Raw genomic sequence first — 24518 nt, 5'->3', positions numbered from 1 at the left:
TTTTAGAAAGCTTTGGACACCTGCAGAAATCAAAAGACAAGAGAAACCATGAAAGGGTTTAGAAAAAGGCTGGCTAGGGAGAGGAATATTTTAGGGAAATTAATACACACACAGTTAATTTTAAGTAGGCTTAATACTTCTTTGTACAAAGCTGCGTGTTTTGAAATGTGTGTTTTCTGTACAGAATCATAGTTTCCCTGTGTATTCTTCTCTCTGAATTCCATAGCTATATTCGCCTCTGAGTTTTCAGTGTAACCTGCTTGCCTGACAGGTGGTGTCCCAAATGTAAACCATTCTTCCCCATAAAGTCTGCCCCTTTTGCTGGTTGGAGTTCCTCTCCTGAAAATATATCTGAAAGCCCATTGAGGGCTGCATGTAAAGAATATACATGAAATGCCTGGGGTCCAGTCCCTCCTACCAGGTGCATCTTTGTTGATGGCCCCACCTTCCTCTAGACAATCTTGACAGTGTAGAAGTTTCCATCCCTTTCCCTTTCCTTGTTCCCTCCCCTTCAGTGATCCCCCCCCTTTCCTGGGCGCTTCCTGCCTGGAAACAAAAGATTGGTCCCCAGTAGCCCACTCATGGTGATTTTAGTTTTATGCTCACCATCTGATTGGCCTAGGTGCGGTGCAGAGACCAGGTGACGTCATAGTAGAGAAGGGCAGGGGAGCGGTTGCCTAGCCAGCCGGGGCTCTATCGCGGGCGGGCAGCTGTGGCAGCAAACCATCTGGGATCTCGCATTGGGGGCAGAAGCTTTTTCTCTCTTGGAGCAGGCGAGTGTGTTGAGGCAGGAGAAGAGTCGGGGGGAGCAGGCTGGGCCCGGGCTGCGACCGCAGCCACGGGGCTGCGGGTCCCCAGCTCCACCAGCAGGAGCACTTGGAGGTAGAGGCAAGGTCTTGGCAGAGTGGCTGGCTGGACCGTGGCAGGTAAATCCCGCGACTTGTGGCACCCGGGTGGCTCCTGGGGGGAGGAGGGTGGCGGCTGGGAGCTGTTTTGAGGCTACTGGGCAGATGTTCTGGCTTTCCTGTTTCCCCTGTCGCTCCTGCTGTGCCCCATTCTCGAGTCTCCTACGTGGTTCCTGCCTGCCCTCCCCCCCTCCCCCCTTAGCTAGGAGACCCAGCACACAGTTTCCTTCATCTCCTGTTTGCAAAAAGTGGGTGTGTCCCGGCTATTCCCGAAGGGCTGGGTTCCTTTGCTTAAGGCTTAAGCCCTCCATTCGCTTACGAGGGCTTGAGCCCTTGGAGGCAAAAATCTTCCCTGAAAGCTACGTCAGACTGTAAGTCTTCAACTACCGTCCTTCACCCCCTCCCAGCCACAGTAGTGGGTGACAGCATCCTCCCACCCCCCTCAGAAAAGGAGGGGGTGTGGCCGTCTCCGCAGCAGAGGAGCCCAACTGGAGCAAACAGAAAAAGTGACGATTTTCTGAAATTGGGGCCTTCACCTCTTTAGAAAATTTTTCTTTATTCCTCCCCCACCCATTTTTTTGAGGCAATGACAGGGGTACTCTTCTCCTATGGGGATTGCAATGATGCAATAAGGTCCTTTAGAAAGCCTGGAGTCCCTTTTTTTGGCCCTTGTCTTTGTCTGGAGACTGGGGTCCTTAGGTCTGCTCTTAGTTTATGACCTATCTCTGGAAGGATGAATGGGTGAACTGAAAATTGTTAGTGTAGCTCTCACAGTTTTCCTCCCCCCCCCCCCCACTTAGGTGGTGCTTGAGGGGTGGGGCCAGAGTATGGGGGTACAGATTGTTCCTGCTAAGAGAAAACCATAGGGGAAAATTACAGGCTCTATTTGGGGTGTGTGTGTGTGTGTGTGTGTGTGTGTGTGTGTGTGTGTGTGTGTGTGTGTGTGTGTGTGTGTGTGTGTGTGTGTGTCTGTGTCTGTGTGTGTGCGTTACTCTCAGCTTCCAGAATCCAGTTCCACATTCTAGACTTGAGGTTTCTAAGCTATGTGGTCTGTGGAAGAGGGTGAGTGGTTTGGCTTTGGAAAGCATGATGGGGGTGGTTGCCATGCTGGCTTTTAAAAATGGCTTTCCGGAGGGAAGCCTTTAGCTATGTTAGTCTTGCTCCCCCCATGGTTTTGCAGACTTAAGTCCAGGCCAACTGTATGGCTGCTTGAGGTGTTGGAACAGAAGGAGGTCCATTCCTGTTGGTGACAACACTGTGTCTCTGTTCTGGGATGAGCGAGGTCTAAAGGTCAGTGTGGTTTTTACTGGGCCATTTGCAAAATTATAATTGGGCACTTGAAGCTCCCAACCAGGGGCACCTTTGGGTTAAAAGGCTTAATATGGATGATTACTAGACTGGGGCTTGAAAAGAAAGCCTTGTAAATCTCTCTCTCTGGTTACAAATGTCATACCCCTCCATCCCTATGCAAGATACAACCTGGGAAGACCCTGGGAGGTAAGTTGGAGTTATCTGGTGGTCAGGGAGGCTGCTGCATGTCAAAGAACAGATCATTCCAGCTTCTTGACACACAAGTGGGTCTTACAAGACAGGCACATGCAAAGGGCCCCCACACCTTATGAAGCTTCTGACTAGCTTACCATTCTCACAGGTTGTAGAGAATGTTTTTTCAGTCAGAGATGGAAATGATATATAGAGCAAACTTATTTGCTGAGGTCTTAGTAAAGAGTGAATAGTGAATGAATGTGAAGCATGAAGGAAATGAGAACTCATGCAGGGATATTAGCTGCCTTCAGACACTGCTAGTATGAGGGCAAACTAAGCCCACTTAGAGCAAAGAGTGTGAAGGAAGCAAAAACTGTCAGATCTAGAATCAGATAGGGTAGGCAGGATGAGATGAGATAGGAAGAAGCTAGACCATCCTGAAACATAAGAAAAGCTACATCTTACCCAGGAGCCCAAAGTCCTGATTTCCACAGAGAGAAGGAAAGTTTGGATAGTTGAGCAGCTATGGTTAACTTAGAAATAAGGGGATAATCTGTTTAGGAAATCTGTAGCATTACCATCTGTAGCACTTCGTTCAGAGACCAGTAGCTTTGGCCAAAGGAAGGAGAAGTTATCACACAGCAGTCTCAATAACCATCTCTTTCCTCCTTGGTAAGCAGGGGACTGAGGTGCTAGACCTCAATGATATATGAGTAATGACCCAGAAAGGATGCTTTTTCATGCATAGGTTAGCTCCAGTCCTGAAGTCCCATAAAAAAAAAAAAGTCATCCTTCCCAGGAACCCCAGGGTCCTTGTATACATTGGGCATGGCAGAAAACCTCTATCCTAGAAGGTAAGTGTGCAGCTGTCCAGGCATCCGTAGTACAGCTTAAGTCTCATCTATTACTAGCCTTCCCTCCTGCCAGGATGTAGGTAGTTCCCTTGGCAGGGCCAGGTGAACTCAGTGACCAAGTAGGCACTATACAACTTCTCCAGCAGGGGGCAGGAAAGGGCACACAGCAAAGTGCAGGACTCAAGTCCACCATTTCAGGTGTGAAGATGAGTCTTCCATCAACAGCTTTACATTTTAAAAACTGCTTATGGGTGCCAGAGAACCAAATGAACCTCCAGGTCTAGCAGTCTGTTCCCATTTTCTCCAGAAATGCATCACTTCCTACTGGGCTCAGCTACTTTAGAAGGCATTTGCATTTACATATGTGGTGATTACTTGAGTCACTAATACACACAGCCTAAACCAGGAGTTTAATTGGAAATGTTAATCAATGCAATAGATCTGTGTCTGATTTGCACATTTGGTCAATTATCTGCAGGTTGAGGGCAATCTGTGCTGCACCCAGGGGATGCAATGATGGCGGGGGGGGGGGGAAGGAGGGGATTGTAGAGATACAGCTGGGTCTGGGAGTGGTAAGCAAAATGGGGGAATGGACCTGGAAGACTGAGGAGCAATTAACAATTTATCAGTAGAAGCCATGCCAAAGGCATGGTCCTGCAATGGAACAAGATGACCCTAAGTCCACATAGTTAAAGGGGAAGGCAAGGTTTTTCTGTGAGGTGGGAGGAGGCTAGATTCAGAGAAGGGAGATTTTTTATCTATAGGACCACAAGCTGTGGGTGGAATGACCTTGGGAGTCAGAAATCAATATTCTGACCTCAGTGTGTATCTGCTTTCTCTGTACCTCACTTTCCTTGTCTTTGAAAAGAAGGAGTTAGACAAGGTGTTCTCTGAGATGTTGGTGACATTTAAAGTGAAGACAGCCAAAGATCTCTGTATTCTACTTCTTCCTGGAGGAAACAATATAAAATACAACTTACTACTTGCATTACATTTCTCTTAGCTTTAATTTAATTTAATGTAAATGGAGAGAAAAGAGGAACACAAGCTGAGAATCTCCTTGGGCCCCTAATTCCATCCTCCCCTCACCCCAATATAATATAGAATTTGTAGACCGAGCTCAGTAATGGCTCTTACTCCAAAACCAGTCTCAGAACAGGAAGGGCTTGGGCTGAAAGTAAAGAAAGGGCCTCTTTTTTCATGTTAATTTTCTTCTTTGGTGTCTTTCTTCCCTAGTTTCCTCTGAGCCCCATGGACTGTTTGGAATTCTACACCCTACATATCATAGCTAATAGCACAACAGTGCCCTCTAGTGACCACAATGAAGACGCCTCTGACAAACTCCCTTTTGTCATCCCATGGCCCACTGTGTGTTGTAGCCTCATGCAGCTGTTACTGTCTAGCCAGCCTGCAAAGGAAACGTGGGCAACTACCACTTCCCTCCAAGTCATCCCCAAATATGCCTTGGTTTAAAGAGGCGACCATTTGTCCCATCACCTACACCAGGCTTTTTCTTTCTTTGGGCCTGCAAAACGTTGCCAAACACATTTCCCAGAAATCTTCAGTGCTGAGCAAATCACTTGTCACAGGGGAGTCCTTTGGTAGGGATACATAGATTCCCTCAATATCCATCACCAAAGTTGCAACCAGAGCTTTCAGAGAGGAATTTTGGTAGGAAATTGAAATGCAAAAGCCAGAAGGGTGAGTCTTATGTAAAAGATGTGCACACTGATGTTATGTTTGTCCCAGTCTCCCATAGGAAGCTGAGATGCAGGTACATGGAAAGGCAATGTAGCTACACACTATAATATGGACATACAACACTCAACACACTTCAAATATAAAATAAAATACAATTAGACAATACAAATTGGACACATGGCAAATACACATGCATGATAGAGATTCAGTCCACGTGCAACACAATAGGCACACCTAGTACATATATAATAGCACACTGACATGATAAATATATACAATGTGATATGAGCACAGCACCAAACATATACCCAATATGGTAGATTCAGTATACATACACCATGGTATAGAAAGACAACAGATACTTCTGCATGCATACAACATGATGCAAGGACAGCATAAATATACATGACTCAGTATGTATACATACAGATCTCACTTCCCTCCAGCTTGCCACAGAATACTCGTAGCAGGCAAAGTGAAGTGTGGTGGTCACTTGGAACACTGTGTCCTGCCAGGTGCATTGTATTGGCTCAAGCTGCTCAGTTGATGGGTTCAAGCCAAGGTGCCATAGATTTATTACTGCCTAGTATAGGAAATGGGGCAGTTCAAGGGAAATAAAACTAGGCTCAAGGAAAATTTTAGGGCTTGCTCAGAAATGTGGGGATTCCTGGTTCATATAGGATGGTGCATCCATCCTGCCCCAACTTCCTCTATCACTGGTCCCTACTCCCATGAGTGGATGCTGCTTCCTGAACAAGCCTTAGGGATGGTGAGGGGACTTTTTGTTCATTTGTTTGTTTTTTTTTTGAGGTGCTGAGAATGGGGCTTTGCACCTGATAGGCAAGTGTTCTACCACTGAACTCTACCCCTACCCCAAGGCAGAGGGCTGATTGAGACCACCTCTGTGCTCCCCTTATCCTGGGCCCCTCTCTGGATTTTTGTCAGCCCTTCCTCTCCCACTGCAGGGTGAGCTCATGCAGAGGGATGGGGCGGTGCACCATTCAATGATGCAGTGGGAGGGATTTGGAAAGGCTGCTTGGAGTGCATTTGCGCCTGTATGTACACAGCGAATGGCAGGAACGCTAGGGGACAGACATGCTAGAGCAAGAGGCAGACCCTGAATATGCTGTGGTGTTTTTACTTACGAAAGAGAACTGGACATCACAGGGCCTTTCTTGCTCCCCTAAGACTTTCATTTGTTGTTTGTATCCTTAGCAATCTATCCATACATTGCATTCGATTAGGACTGTGTGCATTCTTGTATCATCTAGTAAAAGGGGCAGTAGGCTGGATTGTGACCTAGTTGGAATTAGCATGTAGTTACTGCTTTTTTGTGAGTGTGAACACTGTTGGTTGAGGGGAATAGAAGGGAAAATGGGATAGGGGCTGCAGACTTGGAGTCCTAGAAAGGGAACATAGGCCCCTTCCGTAAAAGGCTCAAGTCATTGTTAGAAAAGGCAGAAACTGGGCAAATTAGAGAGCCTGTCTCTGACAGGGGATGTAGCTCAGTGGTAGCACTGTTAGCATGCATTAGGCCTTGGGTTCAATTTAGAGCACTAAATTACAGAGAGAGAGACAGAGACAGAGTCAAAAAGAGACAGAGACTAAGAGAAACCCTGCTCTTAGCAGCTGTAAAATGATGGAGAACACAGATTGCAATTCCAGGGGCAGACTTTATCTCCCAACTCCATTGAAAGAGATTAGTGGCAAGCAAAGAAGATACAGAGGGGGAGATTTGGAACTGAGGAATGAAAGGAAATGAATGACAGTGTCAGGGCATCAGAACCTCGGATATTCTCAGAGGCTCCTGGCTATCACCTCTGTTTACTATTCTATGCTGAATTTTGTTACTTCCTATAATTATGTAAATATATCCATCATTATAAAAATTGGTTAACACTTTCACATCTATCTAATTTAACCTTTCTAGTGTTTATCCAAAATAACTAAGACAAGTCTTTTGCATTTGATGGCAAATCGGCCTATAGTGACAAAAGGCAGAAGTGATAAAAGGCAGGTCTTAAGTGGTAAATCTGATCTCCTAACTCGCAGGTTCCAATAACTTTTTACCCTCCTGTCTCTATGATTCTCTAGCTTTCTTAAGAGCTTTTTTCAAAATGCACTTGTGTGTGGGTGCAGACACACATATGTGCACACACATGTTTGCAAGCACATGATAGACATGTCTGGGGAGTTGGATGAGGGAGTAATAGTAGGTGGAGAAAAAGGTTCCCTCTCCCCTTCAATACTTTTCTTGGCAGGTTTCCCCCAAGAAAGAAGCGCGGAATCCTTGCATCTTGTGGCAGCTGGTGTGGGCAGCACTGAATCCTTTGGAGCTGAAGCCACCCGGCCCCTTCTCATGGGCAGCATCCACCTGTGGTGAGGTCCTGCAGTGGTGGCCGCGTGAGGTGAGTAGTGGATTCCAGGGCAGGGACTCAGGGATTTCAAAATTCAGGTAAATACGGCCTTGCTATTTGGGCTCCCAATATCCACTACTCTGCATAGACCTCCATTGCTAGGAATCAAGTATATGACCCCAACTATCTGGGTGAGTTTGGCCTAGAATGGCTGCCTTTGGTCTCACTTCCCTCATTTCAAATATGAGAATGACAGCATTGACCTACATTTTGAGATGAGGAGAAACCACAGAATTATCATTGCCAAGTCCTTTGCAAATGTCAAGTATTATCTAAGAGCTTTTCAGTACAACAGAGAAAAAAAAAAGTTTCCCACCAAGCTGTATTTCTTTCCCTCCTCTTCTGATGTTTAAATGGCATTTCAGCCACATGACACAAACCTTCTAATCAGTTTCTATGATTTCTACTGATCTATAACCTTAATTTTACATTCCTGTTCAAAGTGTACGCCTTCCTCATCTTCCCCTGCTTCTGGGCCTGGCAGGCATAGCTTAAACCTTCCTCAGTCTCTCAGTCTTCTCTTTGTCTTCCCATTCCACCAAGTGGTAAGGGCACATTTCCTCCTCTAGCTCCCCAACAACACAAATCTTTAGTATGCCAGGGTTTTCTCCTGCCTTAAATAATTCTTGAACAGTTTTTGTGTTGTCCATCTAGGCAGGTTTGCTAGACTGTAAGCAGTGGCAGCGTCTACCTCTTACAGGTCTGTCTCTCTTACAAGTATTTGACAGTTCCCTAGAAGATATGTAAATTAGGGCTCTCTTCCTTTTTCAGTTCTTTCAGGCTTCTTCACCTGCCTCTCTAAGAGTCTACCAGTCTCTTTTGTCTCTCAGGAAATCATTGTAGCTTTCCGTTTTGGCTCCTCCATCTGGCTTTCTATAATTTGCAGTTCAACTACCTATTTGTAGCCTGCTGTCCCCTGTCTAGTTGGTCCTCTCTCTACCTCTTTGTTAGCTACTTCAACAGCTTTTCTGTGGCCCAAGTCAAAGATAGCCAACAAAAAAAAAATTCAGCAAGAAAAACAAAGACTATGCAGTCCAATTCTCTTTTGAGCATACCCTGGGCTGATGAGACAAGGGAAAACTGCAGCTAAGCAGCAGGTGTTTCTGTGATGCCTTCTCATGAAAGGGAAGCTCCAGAGTTTCAGCCATCGAATTGAAGGTATGAAATTACAACCTTGCTGATACTGATGCATTCAACTTTCTGGAGATGTTCTGGTAGGGGATCCTCTACAGACTTTGACTGACAGAAGGCAATTAGGGATGTCTAAATTAAGAAGCAAGCCCTAAGATGTCTTCTGGGTATTTTATGACAACTGTAATAATTTTTAATTATTGGCTACTGCTGTCAGCTCAGTACTAGGCACTTTAATTGAATAACATTATTTGCTATAACAGTAACTCTGTAAGGTAGATATTTTCTCTAATAACTTCTGCTGGTGGTTTTGATTCTACAAATGATACTGGCTCCGGTTAAGTTTTGTTAACACTGCTGAGTTGAAGTTAGGAGCAGCAAAGGAACTGGCCTGTAACTACACATGTGCAATGTCTTTCTGATGGAAGATGATCTTCTGAAGACTCTCCCTGCTTTCCAAGTGATTGTGGTACTTACTGTTCAGTGTTCTTTCTCACAAACACACACTGCACACATGATCACAACCACTCATTGTAACAGTCAATTCCTGTAGCTACATTCAGATTATAACTGATACCATACATGACAGACAATTACTGATACACTCACTGACAAGTCACCTTGACACATTCTCACTTACACTGATACACTTTCCTACATTGACACAGGTGCAGTCATATGCTTTCCTGTAAATTACCAGACACTCACGTGGGTATAATGACATAGAAACCTACTCAAGTTGACACTGACCTATCCTTGCTCTAAAATCAACACTATAACCCACATCTGTTTCCATGGATTAACATGTACAGAGTCTATGTTCTCATGCTCACAGTCATCCATACCTACACATGACCCTACTGCTACTGCAATGGTTATCTGCTTTCTTGAAAATGTATACATTGTGATGTACTCTATTGCAGTAATATTTCATAATCACAGCCATCATTCATTTTTTTTGTATTTGCTACCAGTCTTCTCCTCACTATGTAAAAAGATTTTGGATGACCGTTCACCAAAGGAAGAGTATTGGATCCTCCAGAGTACCAGTGAGAAAGGTAGCCTTCCAGAGCTGATAGGAGCAGAATTCTTGTCTCGGATTAGAAAGACAAAGCCCAAATCTACAGTTCAAGTTTTCTTTCCTTTCCTCGTAGTTTCTTTTTTTTCTTTAGATGGTGAGCTTATTTTCTAGAAGTGTGTGCCTTCACTTGGCACCTGATATCTCCCCAAGAGATGGAGGAAAGGAAAAATATATTTCCTCATATACTCAATAGTTTTCTGTGTGAAGGTGCATGCCTTGGGTTATATGTTTATGATCTGGAATTGCCTGTGGATTATACACTGCTTCTGCCAGGCACCTCTAAAATATACACATCTATTCAATTCTCTGTTAAGATCCAGACATGAGATTCAAGAAATGGAAAGAAAAGCATGAGCTAGCTGGATGTTAAAAATCACTTGAACCATGAGTGTGCATATGCATTCCCACTGAAATTTCAACAGCTGTTACTAACAAGTTTCCAGAGATTTCCAGTGTGAGCATGGGTAATGACCAGCTGAAGGAACTTCTTTGCACTGTAGATTTCCCTGCAAGATGGTGAAAAAAAAGCATAATTCAGGAGTGAAGCAGTGGATGAGAAACCAACAGCTGTGTAGTGCCAATGGCTTAGCAACATGACACCATCTTGTAACAGCCTCCCCAGGGTATGACTTTCTTGTTGGAGTCTTCCTGGAGCAAAAGTTAGTGCAAAACATGTGTAATCCACCACTTGACATGGGTGATATATGCCATGGGAAGGAAGCACATGCTGGAACATCATTCACCTCTCTGACCAATTACATTAGAAGGATAGTAAAACCCGCATCATATTACTTAGTGAGGAGTCCTACTGGTGGAAAGCTAGGCCCAACACATATATGGTGAAACCCAATTAAGAAGCTAAAAGGGCATCTCATCATATGGGAGGAAGAGATAGGAAGCTCATCTGTGGGCTATATATAGGGAACTCAAAGGCAGCCTGTGCTTCTTAGTGATACCCTGTCTCAGAAAAAAAAAGGAAAAAGAACAAAACCAACAGGAAAGGAAGGAAGGAATTAAGGAAATCAGGAAGGAAGGAAGGAGAAGGGAAGGGAGGGATGGAAGGAAGTAAAGAAGACAGGAAGGACGGAAGCAGACAGAGAAAGAAGAAAGAAAAAGAAAGAACAGAAAGAAAGCAGGCAGAGGAAGAAGGAAGGAAGCAGAGAAAGAGAGAAAGAAAGAAAGGAAAGAAGGAAGGAAGGAAAGAAGAGATAAGATGGGAGGAGGCAGAGAGAGAAGAAAGGAAAAGAGAACAGAAAGAAAGAAAGGCAGAAGAAGAAGGAAGGAAGCAAGTAGGTAGAGTAAGAAAGAAAATAAGTAAAGTAAAAAGAAAGCCAGAGGAAGAAGGAAATGGGCAGAAAAAAGATAGAAAAAGAAATCAAGCAGGCAGAGCAAGGAAAGAAGGAAGGACGCAGAGAGAGAAAAAATGAGAGAAAGAGGGAGGGAGGGAGAGGGAGAGAGAGAGAGAGAGAGAGAGAGAGAGAGAAACTCTAAGGGATAGGTGGGCAGCAACATGTTGTCATTACAAATCCAGTGTTTCTCTTCTCTGTGCTACTAGTCCAGCAGCATTGCCAGGTCAGATTGAAGGTGTTTTATGGGCCCACATTGTGTCAGACACAGAGGGAGTTCCAATGTGATGAAAGGCACATACTCTGCCCTTGGGGACTTTTCATTTGTGTGGAAAAGATGAAGTCACCTTGAAACAGTAGCACAAAGCCACATTCTTGAAGCTTGTTTCACAGTGATCTTTATCATAGAACTCAATAGTCTTCAGGTTCCAAAGGACATAAAGGACATAAAGTGGTTGAGAACTGCAGTCAGGATTTAGAGAAGTCACTTACCAAAGTAAACTTCCTAGACACCTTGCATAGCCCACACCTGGGTTGTCTTTCTGGAAGATTGTGTAGCAGAGTTATCACTGGGCCTAAAGTAGAGGAAAAATGTGATTGAATTAAACTTTAGTTAGCCATCACTTTTTTCTAGAGATAGCTTTAGTGAAATGACCTGGAAGTTTTACATTTTATAGTTTCTTGTTGATATATGAAAGTCACCGAAAGGCGGTACAATTTTAGGACTGACTGAATTTCAGAAAGAAAAAAAGAATGCACCTTTTTGAATTCACTTGAATTAAGAAAGAAACACTAAACGAGATCACCCTTATATTTCTGTGATATTTTATACTCTTCAAATATGAATGTCCTATTTTCCATTATGATAAAGGCATTAGGACCAACTCTGGAGTCACCAAGACCAGCATTTGTATCCCAATTTGGCCACTGTAACTGTTTCAGTAATTACTTATTTCTCTTAAGAGTCAGTGACTTCATCTTTAAAATGGAAATGACACTCATGTTGCCTACCTCCTGAAGTTATTATTAGGATACAATAATTTTAGAATGTATTTAGGACCTTGTATAGCCTTTGATAAGTGGTGAACAAGTGAAAATTCTATGATTTTTGTTTGCCATAACCTTTCAAAGTTCCCTTCAAAGACAATAGGATAGAGTACAGCCTATTGCAGCAAAAGACCTGGTTTTTACAGGACTTGCCTGACTTTCTTTATTTCTTTCATTTCTGCTTAGTTATTAAGTGCTCATACCCACTAAACAAGATGAGTGAAAATAAGATTAACAATCCATGGATTCAGCCAGGCACTAGGGGCTCACACCTGTAATCCTAGTTATACAGGAGGGTGGGAATCTGAGGATTGTTGTTTGAAGGCAGCCCAGGCAGAAATGTCCATGAGATTGCTATCTCCAATTAACCAGCAAAGAAGCCAGAAGTGGAGGTGTGGTTTGAGTGGTAGAGCATCAGCCTTAGGCAAAAAAGCTAAGGGACAGTGACCGAACTGTGAGTTCAAGCCCCAGTACCAGCATCAAAAAGCAACCCGTGAAGTCTTAGAAGTGTGCTTTCATTTGCTGCTGCGGAATTGGGAACAAGGTGGTGGACTTATTCTCATGATAAGATCTAGTGAATGATGGTAATATTTAAGGCTTCTGAAATCCATGGCAGTAATGGCAAATATCTTCTGTGGGTAGAATGTCTTAAATGATTTGGAAGAAGTTTCTACATGTGGATCATTGGATCCTCACAATCTTCTGGTAACATGGTCTCCCCTTCTAGCTGACCAAATTCAGACTGGCCAAGCAGCATATTCAAGGTCATGTAGCTCATTAGAAACAGTGTAGGATGAGCAGCCAGCCTTTCTCACTGAATATTTTTATCTTCGCTTGGCACAGCCTTCTGGGGCTGCAGTTAGAAGTAAGAGCGATTGACCAACTGAAGGTGTAGCTCAAGAGGCAAAGAGCCAGCTGTGAGCACGAAAGCCAAGCAAGAGTGGAAGACCTTGAGTTCAACAACAACAAAAACACAAAATAGAAGCTATTTGAACTGACACTTGCTAAAACCTGGGCTTCTGAGTATCTTGTTCAATGCCCAGAATGCTGCAATAGTATAACATATGTGGCCTCAAAACAGTATGCTTTGAAACAGGAATGAGAAATGGTCATTATTTTCTTTCTCTTTTTTTGTCATTCAGTGAGACATTGTCTCAAAAACTATGGAGGGGGACTGGGAATGTGGCTTAGCAGTAGAGTTCTTGCCTAGCATGCATGAAACCCTTGGTTCAATTCCTCAGTACTACATAAAAAGTAAAGGCCAGAAGTGGTGGTGCAGCTCAAGTGGTAGAGTAAAAGAGCTCAGGGACAGTGCCCAGGCCCCGAGTTCAAGCCACAGGACTGGCAAAAAAAGTGTGATGCCCTCCCTGAAAAATACATACAAAAGTGCTAGGGATGTGGGTCAAGTGATAGTGTGCCTAGTGGAAGGCCCTGAGCTCAAGTTCTAGATATGACACACTTGAAGCACTCTTCATTTCTGTGATGGTCTGAAGTCTGCCTCTGACGATCTTTCAGTAACTGTGCTGGCATTTCCCCATAGGTCTTCACTCCTATTCTCTCATCTTTCTGGGAAATTTCATATTCTCCTATGCTGGTGGCCTTCAAATTAAATGTTTAGCCTATGTGTCCAGTTCATCTTAGAATAACTCCATCATCCCAAAGGAATGTGTCAGAACTGTGCTTCAATTGTATTTACTGTCTTAATCTTGTTATCTCTCCTGAGAATAGACAGAGCTACAGATATGTTTTTTCCTGCCACATGTAATATCTCTGTCAGCTCTTTAATTGCTATATATAGTTTATGCCTTTTAGGGACAAAATGCTTAATTATTTTTCTTGCTATCCACTATATATTCCCAATTTAGTTTTTAAGAGATTCGTTGGTTGTCACTCTTTTATTCTTTCGTCTTTGTGAATTCTCTCATATAAGTTCATACAAGTTATGTATTTGAGGTATATTTACAAGTGTTTAGTCTTGGTAGAATCACAATTATTTCTTGGTAGAGTCTTATAAATTTTACATGAATTTTCCTATAGAACTCATTACAATGGACATCTCATTGTTCAAAAGACACTAGAATAATTTATCATTATTCTCTTGAGAGTACAGTTATTACAGGTGGCTCAATGGCTACTAATATGAGGAACCTCCAACATGAGTGACATTATATCATCAACATACCAAATTGATTGTTTTCCATCAGTACTCTAAACTACTTGGTTATTTTCATTTCACATCTACAGAAACCAAGATAGTTTTATTTGGTCTTCCAAACACAAGCTAACGGCTGAAAACAAAACAAAACAAAACAAAATAGTAGGCCTTCCATATTTCTCTGGACCTATTTATGATAGAAATACATTTCTACTTTGAGTTCAATTTAAGTCCTCAAACTAGCTAATTCCATTGGGCCTTGCATCCAGGTTGTCTTAGTCAATGTCCAAAATAAAGTCCTGTCTTAAAGTCTTCACTTGTCTTTTTTTCCATGTTGCCCTTTTTTCTCATTTCCTTACTGTCACACTTTAAAAATGATTCCCTTTTTGTTATCTGGAAAACAATCCCTTTTCTTCAACCTTATATATCTGCTATATTGTCACTTGAATAGTACTTCTAAAATGAAATGCTAATCCTACTATCCCAGCATAAAACCCATAGAAAAGCATCAATTTTAATTTGGTTCTAGTTGATTCCCACTCTCTTCTTGGTCTCTACTCTCCTCTGAGCCTAAACTCTCACTTTCTGTGTCTAAAACCTGTCTTTCCCATTATTTGATCACTTGTTCTTAATGTGAAGCTTCCTTTTGTAGGCTGTTGAGAGTCTCTCTCCCTCTTCCTCTCACACCCCTACCCCTCTCTCCCTCTCCCTTTCACCTTTCCCCCCTTCCCCTCTCTCCTTCTTCAGTAACAACCTGTTTCATCTTTGCACAGGGCTGTCATGCAGACACACCCATTACGTTTTAAGTCACTTCAAGGACAGGTACTATTTCTTGTTCGTCTCTCCTCCTACATCCTGGTAAACTGCTATTCATCCTTTAGTACCCTACTCAAATGGCATGTCCTCTGACACCTCTAGGCAGCATTAGTTGTCCTTCTGAATGTCTTCTGACTACCTTGGACATAGTATAAATAATTAATTAATAGATTTATGAAAGGCCAATGATTTTCTAAACCTTACAGAATAATCTACAAGTAGACTTGGAATTATGCTTTAATTATTTACGAAAGGCATTTCTTTGGAGGTTTATAAGAGACTTACTACCATGCAGAGGGTTGAGACAAGATATTTGTAAGTTCAATGCCATCCTGAGTTATTTAGTAAATTCCAAGGAAAGTTGAACTGAATAGTAAGACCTTGTTTCAAGGAACAAACAAACCAAAAATATCCAGTGACTAAAAATCAACCTCCCAGATTAAGCCCATATAACAAGTTATAATTTGTTTCTGAAATGTGACATAAAAGCATAGTTTTTTCCAATCATTATATTCCTCATACATTTGCCCAAAGAAGTTGTGTGTGTGTGTGTGTGTGTGTGTGTGTGCATGTGCGCGCGTTTACATGTCAAGAAATGTTTGTCTGTCACAATCTACCAAGCTTTTCCTTTTGTAGTTCATCAGGTGTTAGTGTCCTGGCTGTTAGCCTTGTGCATGTTACTTCTGTGGGTTTGAGATCTGTTTTCTTCCTTATGCAGCAGTAACATCACTTAGTTCAGCAGAAACAGATGCCTTTGGCCAAGAAACCTAATTTTGCATGCTTGAGAGTATTCATTTATTAGAATGTATTATTGACTATGAATACCTTATGACAACCTACGGCTTTCTACATTTCAAGTCCTGCTGATACACTGGGAACATTAGTTACACTTCATACTCTATTCTTCCAAGGCATCTCATGTTTACCTGGGCTCCATCTTGACAGTAGCTGTTTGAAGCCAGGACTGATCTTTATTCTATACTCCCTACACTAGATTCCATACTTTTGACAAATGAATACTGGTGGCATGGGTATATAAAAGGCTGTGATATTTTTGGAACAGTATCACACATTTGTAATGTCTGGTTGTATGATTATTGGCACTGATTTTTTCAATATAAAAGGAAAACACTGAGCTAAAGAAAAGAAATTCTTACCCTCTTTTAAGTCATATAGCTCCAGTTTTATTAAATATCCTTCATTTTGCAGTTTGAGTAACCATTACTTGTTTGTAGTTGTATTTCACTCTGTGTGTGTGTGTGTGTGTGTGTGTGTGTGTGTGTGTGTGTGTTCTAGCTTAGGGCTTGAATTTAGGGCTTGGCCACTGTCCCTGAGCTTTTCCTCTCAAGGCTCATACTATACCACTCAAGCCACAGCTCCACTGTTTTTTTTTTTTTGTTGTTGTTGTTGTTTTGGTGGTTAATTGGAGAGAAGAGTATCATAGACTTTCTTTCCTAGGCAGACTTTGAACTGAAGTCCTCTGATCTCAGCCTCCTGAGTATCTAGGATTACAGATCTGAGTCACTGGCATCTGGCTTATAGTTGTCTTTTGGACTGCATATCTGGTATACATTTTATATTTAATATGCAGCCTCAGATGAAACCATCTGATTGAGTGTGTAACATTACTCGGGGATAGGCACTTATTTATTTCCTTATGCCTATCACCTTTCATGGTGCCTGGAACATGAGAAATAATAAAGGTGTGTTGTTTGAGAGATGAGTATACACACAGATGGATGTTTAAGAAGCCTTAATAATAGATCGTATCATCAGACTTCTCAAACAGTAGTATGTCTCCATTTTGGTTTCAGGATTCTTTGAACTAAAATTAACTAATAATCAACAAGGATATAAAAGGCAATGTTTTTGTATGTCTATAACATATTGATATTTAGTAGTAAGCCACTCCTAAGAGAGTAGGGCATACCTAAGTGATACTAGCTAGTAGCTGGTTGACATGATTGGGATTGTAGTGACAGGAAATTTACCAAGCTCTTCGATTTACCAATCCATAGATTTAAAGAATAATAACATTTGAGATGAATAACATCATTTTATAAACACAATTCCCTCTCTCTCTCTCCCTCCAATATTTTTGTCTCAATGTGTTCTAGGACACAATTCAGATTCCAGAGGACTAATTTGGAAACCACTGATTACCTGTCAGGTCTTCTTGACTCTAGCTCCTTACACAAAAACATGCCTCTATATTATCTGCGATTTTCTTCCCAGAGTATCACATATTCCTTTCCATAAGGTGAAGGTTTAGGCCCTGTTATCTCAGCTTGGGGGTACTTCCAGGGACACAGAGAGACATAGCTACAGAGCAGTCTTTTTTTTTAATTGTGTACTTGGGTATGTGTCTATAGTAGCCAGAACCAATCATTAGTCATACCTTCTATAAGTGGTCAGTGGGAGCTGTAACCAAGTAGTACAAGAGCAAGGGGACCATGCCCTGTTATCTCAGCTTGGGGGTACTTCCAGGGACACAGAGAGACATAGCTACAGAGCAGTCTTTTTTTTTAATTGTGTACTTGGGTATGTGTCTATAGTAGCCAGAACCAATCATTAGTCATACCTTCTATAAGTGGTCAGTGGGAGCTGTAACCAAGTAGTACAAGAGCAAGGGGACCATGATACTTTGTGGATCCAACAACTTCCAAATGAAGAGCTTGTGTGACTTGGCCAGAAGGCCACGGAGAAGTCAGCATACTCAATTGTAAGATTATCTTTCAAATCAGGCTTTCTGTTTCTAGAAAATTACTTTGAGTGGATTATGAGCTTTTCTCATACCTATGGCCAGTTCTCTTTATAACAAAATATTTGCCTTTGATAGATGTCAGAGTTGAGGAATTTTTATAAGTAGGGCTATGGCCACCTAGATGTTTATCCCTAACCATTTGTGTAGTGGGATAGGTGGAAAGTAGGTCTTGTCACTTACTGTTCTTTCTGCAGCATTTCAAGGAAACCTTTTGTTAAGGGTGCAAAGATTTAGTCTGTTTCAAAGGTTTTTGTCCATAGTTGGCTGACTCCATTGCTTTGTTCTTGAGGTGAGGCCGAGAGGGAGTTGGTGTTCTCTTGGCTTCCAAAAAGGAGTGGGAAGGGGAGGGGAAAGAGGAGGGAAAGGGCTTGGACAGACAGAGACAGACTCTTTCAAAGGTAGATATTTCCCATTTCCTTAACTTTAATAAGATGCCAAAATACATTCTCAGTTCTTTTAAAATTTGGAAATAGAATTTTTTCCATTCCTTTTATTAAAGACTTTTTTTTGTAATATTAGGGGTTGTGCTTGATTAGGCTGGCTGCCACTCTACCATTTGACCCATGCCTCCAACTTTAATTTTAATTAGTCATTATGAAGATAGCGTCTAGCAAACTTTTATGCCCAATCTGTCCTTGAATCACAATTCTTCAGATCTCAGCGCCCTGAGATTGCAATAGGATTATAATACTGAACTACCAGCAGTTGAGTGTTAAGACTTTCTGTTAATATACGTTAGTTGTAAAAGTGGGAAATCTCATTGTGGCATTTTCTGTATATACATAAAATGTACACTATCAAACTCTCTCCATCTGTCACTCTCCTTTACCCTCTCCTTCCTCTTAAAATAATTTCAACAAGTTTTTTTGTTCTATTTTCATATCTATATGAAAAATGTAGATATAGTACTTCAACAATATACACCAATGTTTGCCGCTCCATTTTCCCTCACTCTTCTGCTGATATTTACCTCCTAGCACAGACTGTTTTATTTTTCAATCATTTTCTTACTATGTATTACTTGAACCATGCTGTTTATTCTGGCTAAGGAACAGAAACTTGAGGAAACGTTGCTTCATTTTATATGAGCAAAAATTAGTTGTCCACCGTATATGGCAAAATAAAGGCAGTTTTTTATGAGACATGTGAGAGTTCTGTTCAATTTGATGTTTCTAGTTTAGAAATAATATCACCCCTCATTTGTCTTCATGTAGCTCTTTTCTTTGAATATACCATGGATACCTTCCCTGTGGAATGCTGATCCGGGAACAGAATAAGAAGCTAGTATGATAAACTAATTCATAAATCGAAATGTAGCAAGAACTGAATTTCTAAGCTCAAATTGGAGGAAATGTGTCGATAGTTTAACTTGGGTGGCTAAGGGAATGGTATGGTTATAATCCATACATAGTAACAAAGAGCAGCAAGAACTCCAAAGACTGAATACTTTGGTTTATCAGACTCTGTTGAAGTGGGATCCTAGTCTGCATCTAATTTATTCCATCTGAATGTTTCCAAGGATCTTGTGTTCTCTATTTGAAAACATGAAAGTATTTTATTACTAGGTTAGGTTGTATGGTACTCATATATTTAGAAGCTGAAGAATTCATTCAAAAAAAAAAACCCTATTCATTCCTCATACAACATACAGTATATGAGATCTGGAATATGGTGGTATATTATCACTTTTCTTATTTGCCACCAGACCTTGAAATTTGGAACTATAATATGCTGGCTTTTGGGACTCAAATGATATCAGGTTTTCACTGGAAACAATGGAATTCACTTGTAAAAAGTGTTAGCAGAAAAATCAACCTCATTTGCTTGTGTGAATGAGACAGAACATGAATGTATTCCATGTGAGTATGCTTGTATGTATATCAGCGGTGAGCTATCTCTTGCATAATCTAAGACTGAAACTAGGCAGCTGTAAAAAGAGCCAGAGACTCCCTTGCTTGTCCGGCTGCTTTTGCAAATTTCCTGCCTAACAAGTAGCTCAGCTCCTCCTGATCAAGTGATCTTAGAAATGGCTTCCCTCCATTACACTCTGTAATGCTATCTCCCTGGCGAGGCTCTTTGAAACAGCACACCCATGTCTCTGATAGCAGAGTTCTCTTGATGAATGCCCCAGAAGAGGCAAGCCCCAAAACAAGTTCACCTAAGAATTGGCACAACCAGCCAACACAACCTTTTGAAGTTCTGTCAGTAAACCACCCAACCTTGGGCCTTTGGATGGAAAAAGCAATTGAAATCAGTAAGTACTACTAGCCTGCAGTGGGTTGAAATGAAAAAAGCTATACTATTTATCACTATCAGTGTATACTATTTATGACTATCTTCAAAAGCTAAATGTATATGGGGAAAATGTGTGTTTATGTGTTTACTTTCATATATGTTATATTTGCATAGTATGTAGTTGAAAAAGAATTTGCCAGAGTGCAGAAGTTTAAGGTATTCTAATCGCAATTCTTTAACTTATTTTGTGACTCTAGGCAGATCACTTAATTTATATGTTTTGTAAATTTCTTATGTGAGAAATAGAGATGGTAATCCCTTCTTCATGATACTGATGTCAGGTTCAAATAAGAGCAAGGCATGGATGCTCTTTAGTTATTGCAAAGCCATATATTTTAACAATGAGATTTTTGTAACTAGATGTTAGCTGACATTTAAATGATGCTCAGTTGCTTTGCAATTACACTAGTTCTGGTATTTTCAAAGAGTCTTAGCTCAGATCTGGTATAAGTACACATGTAGGCTTATGTAACATGATTAAACAAAAAACCTTATAACTAAAACAAATGCATGGATTGTATAGGGCTCTGTTTAATCACCTCAAGTATAATGCCTATTGAAAAGAAGATATTGTACTATGTAGTATGAAAGTATGCAGGTATGATGAGGGAGTCTCTTATGCTTAAGAGGCTTATGATATAGTAAGCGAAATGACATGTACAATTATTGTGTGCAATTTGACAAGATGATGAAAATACTAAGTGGAGTCTATCTGACAAGCTATAGGATTATTTTGTGAGTGATGTGTACTCTTAGAGCTTCTGAGAGACACAGAATTAATTCATTCTTCCTGTAAAATTCCCGTTTAACATTCCCTGTTATGCAAATTAATATTTGGGAAAGTGTCTAGAAATATTAAAATTCAAGTTTCTGTGTTTTCTTATTTTTAAATTCAATTTTATTTTCAAGGGGCTACAGATATGTACATTAGATAGTGAGTACATTTCTTGTCAAAATTGTGAGACCCCCTTCCTCCCTGCATTTTTATTACCTTTAAGTATTTGTACAAAGGAGTTGCTATCCTACAAATTTGCATGTAAATACAATACATGTTGATCACTGTCACCCCTTTTTAACCTGCTCACACATTCCTCACAACTTATCCTTTCTCTCACTTTTCTTAATTTTGTAGGATATATACTGAATTCTTGACTGGACTCTCCCTGCTTCTCATCACCCAAGTTGCTGTGTTAATGCAGAGCAATGCACAATAAAAGTATTATTCCTTTAGTAGAGAGTTAGATGATTCTTCTTTCCTTCCCTTTTTCTTTTCTTATTTTTATAGCAACTTTTAAAATGTTTTCTACATTTCTTAGATTATTTATCATAATTGACTGAGCTGGGTGGTTCACTGCTAATAATGCATCCAAGAAAACATATGTTTGATGTCACCATAGGCAAGCAGAGCATAGTTTGTTTCCCAGTCAAGTCTATACCTGAAAACTAACCATTGTGAAAATATGTGCTTTAGAATACAAAGAAATCCAGAAAATGCCAGTATTTCAAATCTACAATCTCTTTTTCTACCATCAATTCAGTACAGATAACATTTTTCTAGTAAAGGTGGCAACCTGGTCCTCCTATCCAAGGAACATCTCAACGTTGATACTATTGTCCAGAGAGAGATAAGTTGACATTAATTTTGTATTTACTTAATGTTTGAAGTATAAAAGCTATCATTAAACATTTAATTCTAATGCAAATATCTAATTCTTGTTTCAAACTATTACACCTCTCCTGCCAAAAAAGAATCTCCAGATGCTAGAAATTAGCAATATTAGTAAGCTCATTGTGGATATTTTCTCTAGCCTACATCCCAGTCCTGTGTGAGATCCCTCAGTTTTATATGAAAAGGATAATAAACAATGATGTTGTGCTCATCAATTTGTGATAACAACTTTGTGTTGCTGTGGCTTTAGAGTTTTCACCTCTTGGTTCATTAGATGGTGATAGTAGCTGGGCTTTTGTTTTTGAAATGAAGGCAGTAATTAGTTTTTCACTCAGAAATAGTCACAGGTTTTGGAAGCACACAGAATAATATAGACATGTCTTTGTTTCTGTATGTGTCTTTGAAGGTATGAGATCTAATGAAAATATTTATTTCACTTGCTAGTGGTTTAATAGATGGCCTTGTAAGTTGTAAGACCAGGATTTCCAGATTCCTATCTTCTGCACATGTAGAGCACCTGTAGCTAATGGTCACAATAAGCAGTTTTGGTTGCATTCTATTCAACAAATACTATCTTAGGAATTTTGGTCGCATTAACTAGGATATAGTTGACTTTCACCTTTTCTTTCACCTTCTTTCCTGATCTATAAAAATCTATGGCTTCTCTTTTGTGTTTATTGAGCAGTCTCTGAGTATTTAGTTTGACAGTATATTGACTGAGAGAATATATTTTGGAGGACTGAAAGAATAATGCCAATTGTTTAGCATTCCTATTTATTTTGTCTACATTTGTCATGCATCTTTTTTAGTAGTGGGGATTGAACCCAGGGCCTTCTGCATGCCAGGCAAGTGCTCTACTACGTAAGCCCCACTCCCCTACCTCATTTGTTTGTGTTTGGAGAGTGGCCTAGAACTTGAGATCTTCCTACTTCCAATATTAGTTTTACTTTAAAGTACTTTGCAGTAAAATTCTTGTTAAAGGTCAAGTCAGTGAAGGAGTGTGTGTGTGTGTGTGTGTGTGTGTGTGTGTGTGTGTCTATGTTCATGTATTCATTTGTGTACATAAGTTCTGACACGTGTACATGAGCCTTGATGGAGAGAGAAAAGAAAGGTAGGAAAGAAAGGGAGTTTTATCGTGTTCTGGAAAAGGGATGTTTAGGCTTCTTGGTTATCATGTAACAAGATGTTTTTTTTTTAATTGAAGACAAATTTCAAATGCAATTAAAGAGCATTCATAAGCTACATTAGGTCCCAAGACCTTGTTTGAAACTACATAACATGCACCAAAACAATTCGAATTCTCTTCAGTACCTCTAAAGAAAACTAATAGGTAAACATGAAATCAGCATGTGCACAGATATTAATTGCTGCTGGTGATGAATTAGTTTTAACTGTTTCTCCATGCTGGTAAGAGTCTATTTCTAGGAGTGAAACAATTGTTCTATGCGAGATCTAATGTGCCCCTCAATGGCAAGTGTCCTTTCTGTTGTGGAAGGGAACAACAACAGTTAAACTTTAAAGATAAACAGTGTTTTGATTGAGTTGATAGAGAATAATGGTGCTCTTGTGCAATTGAAATAGAGCCTACAGTAGCTATCCCAAACAATATAGTCTCTTTCAGGATCTTGGAAATAATGACATCATATGCAGATTGAACCAGTGATACATTAATAGTGTACTTTGTAAAAAAGCTGTCTCAAAAATGGTTTAGGAAGTTGGCATCATTTACAGTCATAACAAATCTCCCTTTCCTACATTTGTGGAGGAATAAAAGATAGCTTCCACTCAGGAAAACAAATTCATTAATGTCAAGGCTTCCTTAAAGGTTCTTGCCTTTTCTTCATTCATCTGAAAGTGAGCTCTGAAGCATTTGCTTTGAAAGTGGGCTAAAGATAACAAGAACTTCCTGTGTCACAAAATCATGATTTTCTGGAGTGAATACAAGATGATTATTACTGGTTGTGCCTTGGAAAGCATAGTAAGAAATGAGGTAAAATCATGATACTTCAAGCAAAACTAAATCTTAAGCGTCTAGGTAAACAGATGATTAGATTTTGCTCATGCTTTACTATGTTTTCAATGTGGAACAGGACATAGGAACTCCATTCTCATTTCCATGTCAATACAAGGTTTATTCCAACTCCTTGTAGGACATTGCTGAGTTGAATGGGATTAAAACAATTCCAGTTTGGTGGAAGTAAAAAGATTTGGCCTATAAGTTAGGTTTTTGGCTCACTGACTATGATACTGATCATAAGGAGATTATGTTATTGAAATTTGGGCTATTGATTACTAGTGCAACATAGGAGAGAATTTTATAGCCCAAGTAGGCTCTTTCTTCTCAACCTAAACTATAAAGTGGTAAGGTTATATCAAGGGCAATCAGGTAGCCTAAAAAGAAGCAGAGCATCTATGCCTTCTCTGGTTAGAGTATAATTATGAAAAAGGCCACTGTGCTGTGAGCCACACCTATTTATCAAGAATAAAGGAGCATAGTATTTTAAATTATGTAGTTGCCCTAGAATCTTTGCTGTCCCAGACTCTCACTTGCCTGATTATGCAAGATCAACATTGTTCTAAAGAGGTTATACAAGTTTCTTTGACTTCTGCCATCTCAAGTTAAAGAATATGTCATCAGAAAATATTTATAATCTGGAAAATAGTGGCTCTCTATCCCTGTGAGACACATTTCTCTTCCTGAAATCTGTCTTGTGGGTATTTCAACTTAAAGGCTCTATTACTTTCTAATAATTTTCATGTTTTTTACCAAGCGAGATTCTGAGATTTGCATAATAATTACCTCATATTTAGACACTAATTTTGAATGGCAGAAAAGTCAATCTGGTGGGGAA

At 40.4% G+C, this 24518-nt stretch overlaps 1 protein-coding gene across 3 annotated transcripts in view; it reads left to right on the top strand.

The window, feature by feature from the left end:
* Window positions 1–778: 778 nt before the first annotated feature.
* Window positions 779–24518, top strand: part of Pak3 (p21 (RAC1) activated kinase 3) — a 112014-nt gene continuing 88274 nt past the window's right edge. Inside the window, exon 1 of one of the 3 annotated variants that reach the window (XM_048335765.1) lies at window positions 779–926. The gene's annotated coding sequence lies outside the window, so the exon portion shown is untranslated. Of the gene's footprint in view, window positions 927–7218; window positions 7354–19829; window positions 19957–24518 lie in introns of those variants that run through there. The other 2 variants (XM_048335763.1, XM_048335764.1) reach the window with 2 other exon arrangements.

The sequence above is a fragment of the Perognathus longimembris genome, chromosome 28 (assembly GCF_023159225.1).
Source record: "Perognathus longimembris pacificus isolate PPM17 chromosome 28, ASM2315922v1, whole genome shotgun sequence".
NCBI lineage: Eukaryota > Metazoa > Chordata > Mammalia > Rodentia > Heteromyidae > Perognathus > Perognathus longimembris.
Note: the sequence above shows the minus strand (reverse complement) of the source record. Positions and strands in the feature narration are given on the sequence as shown.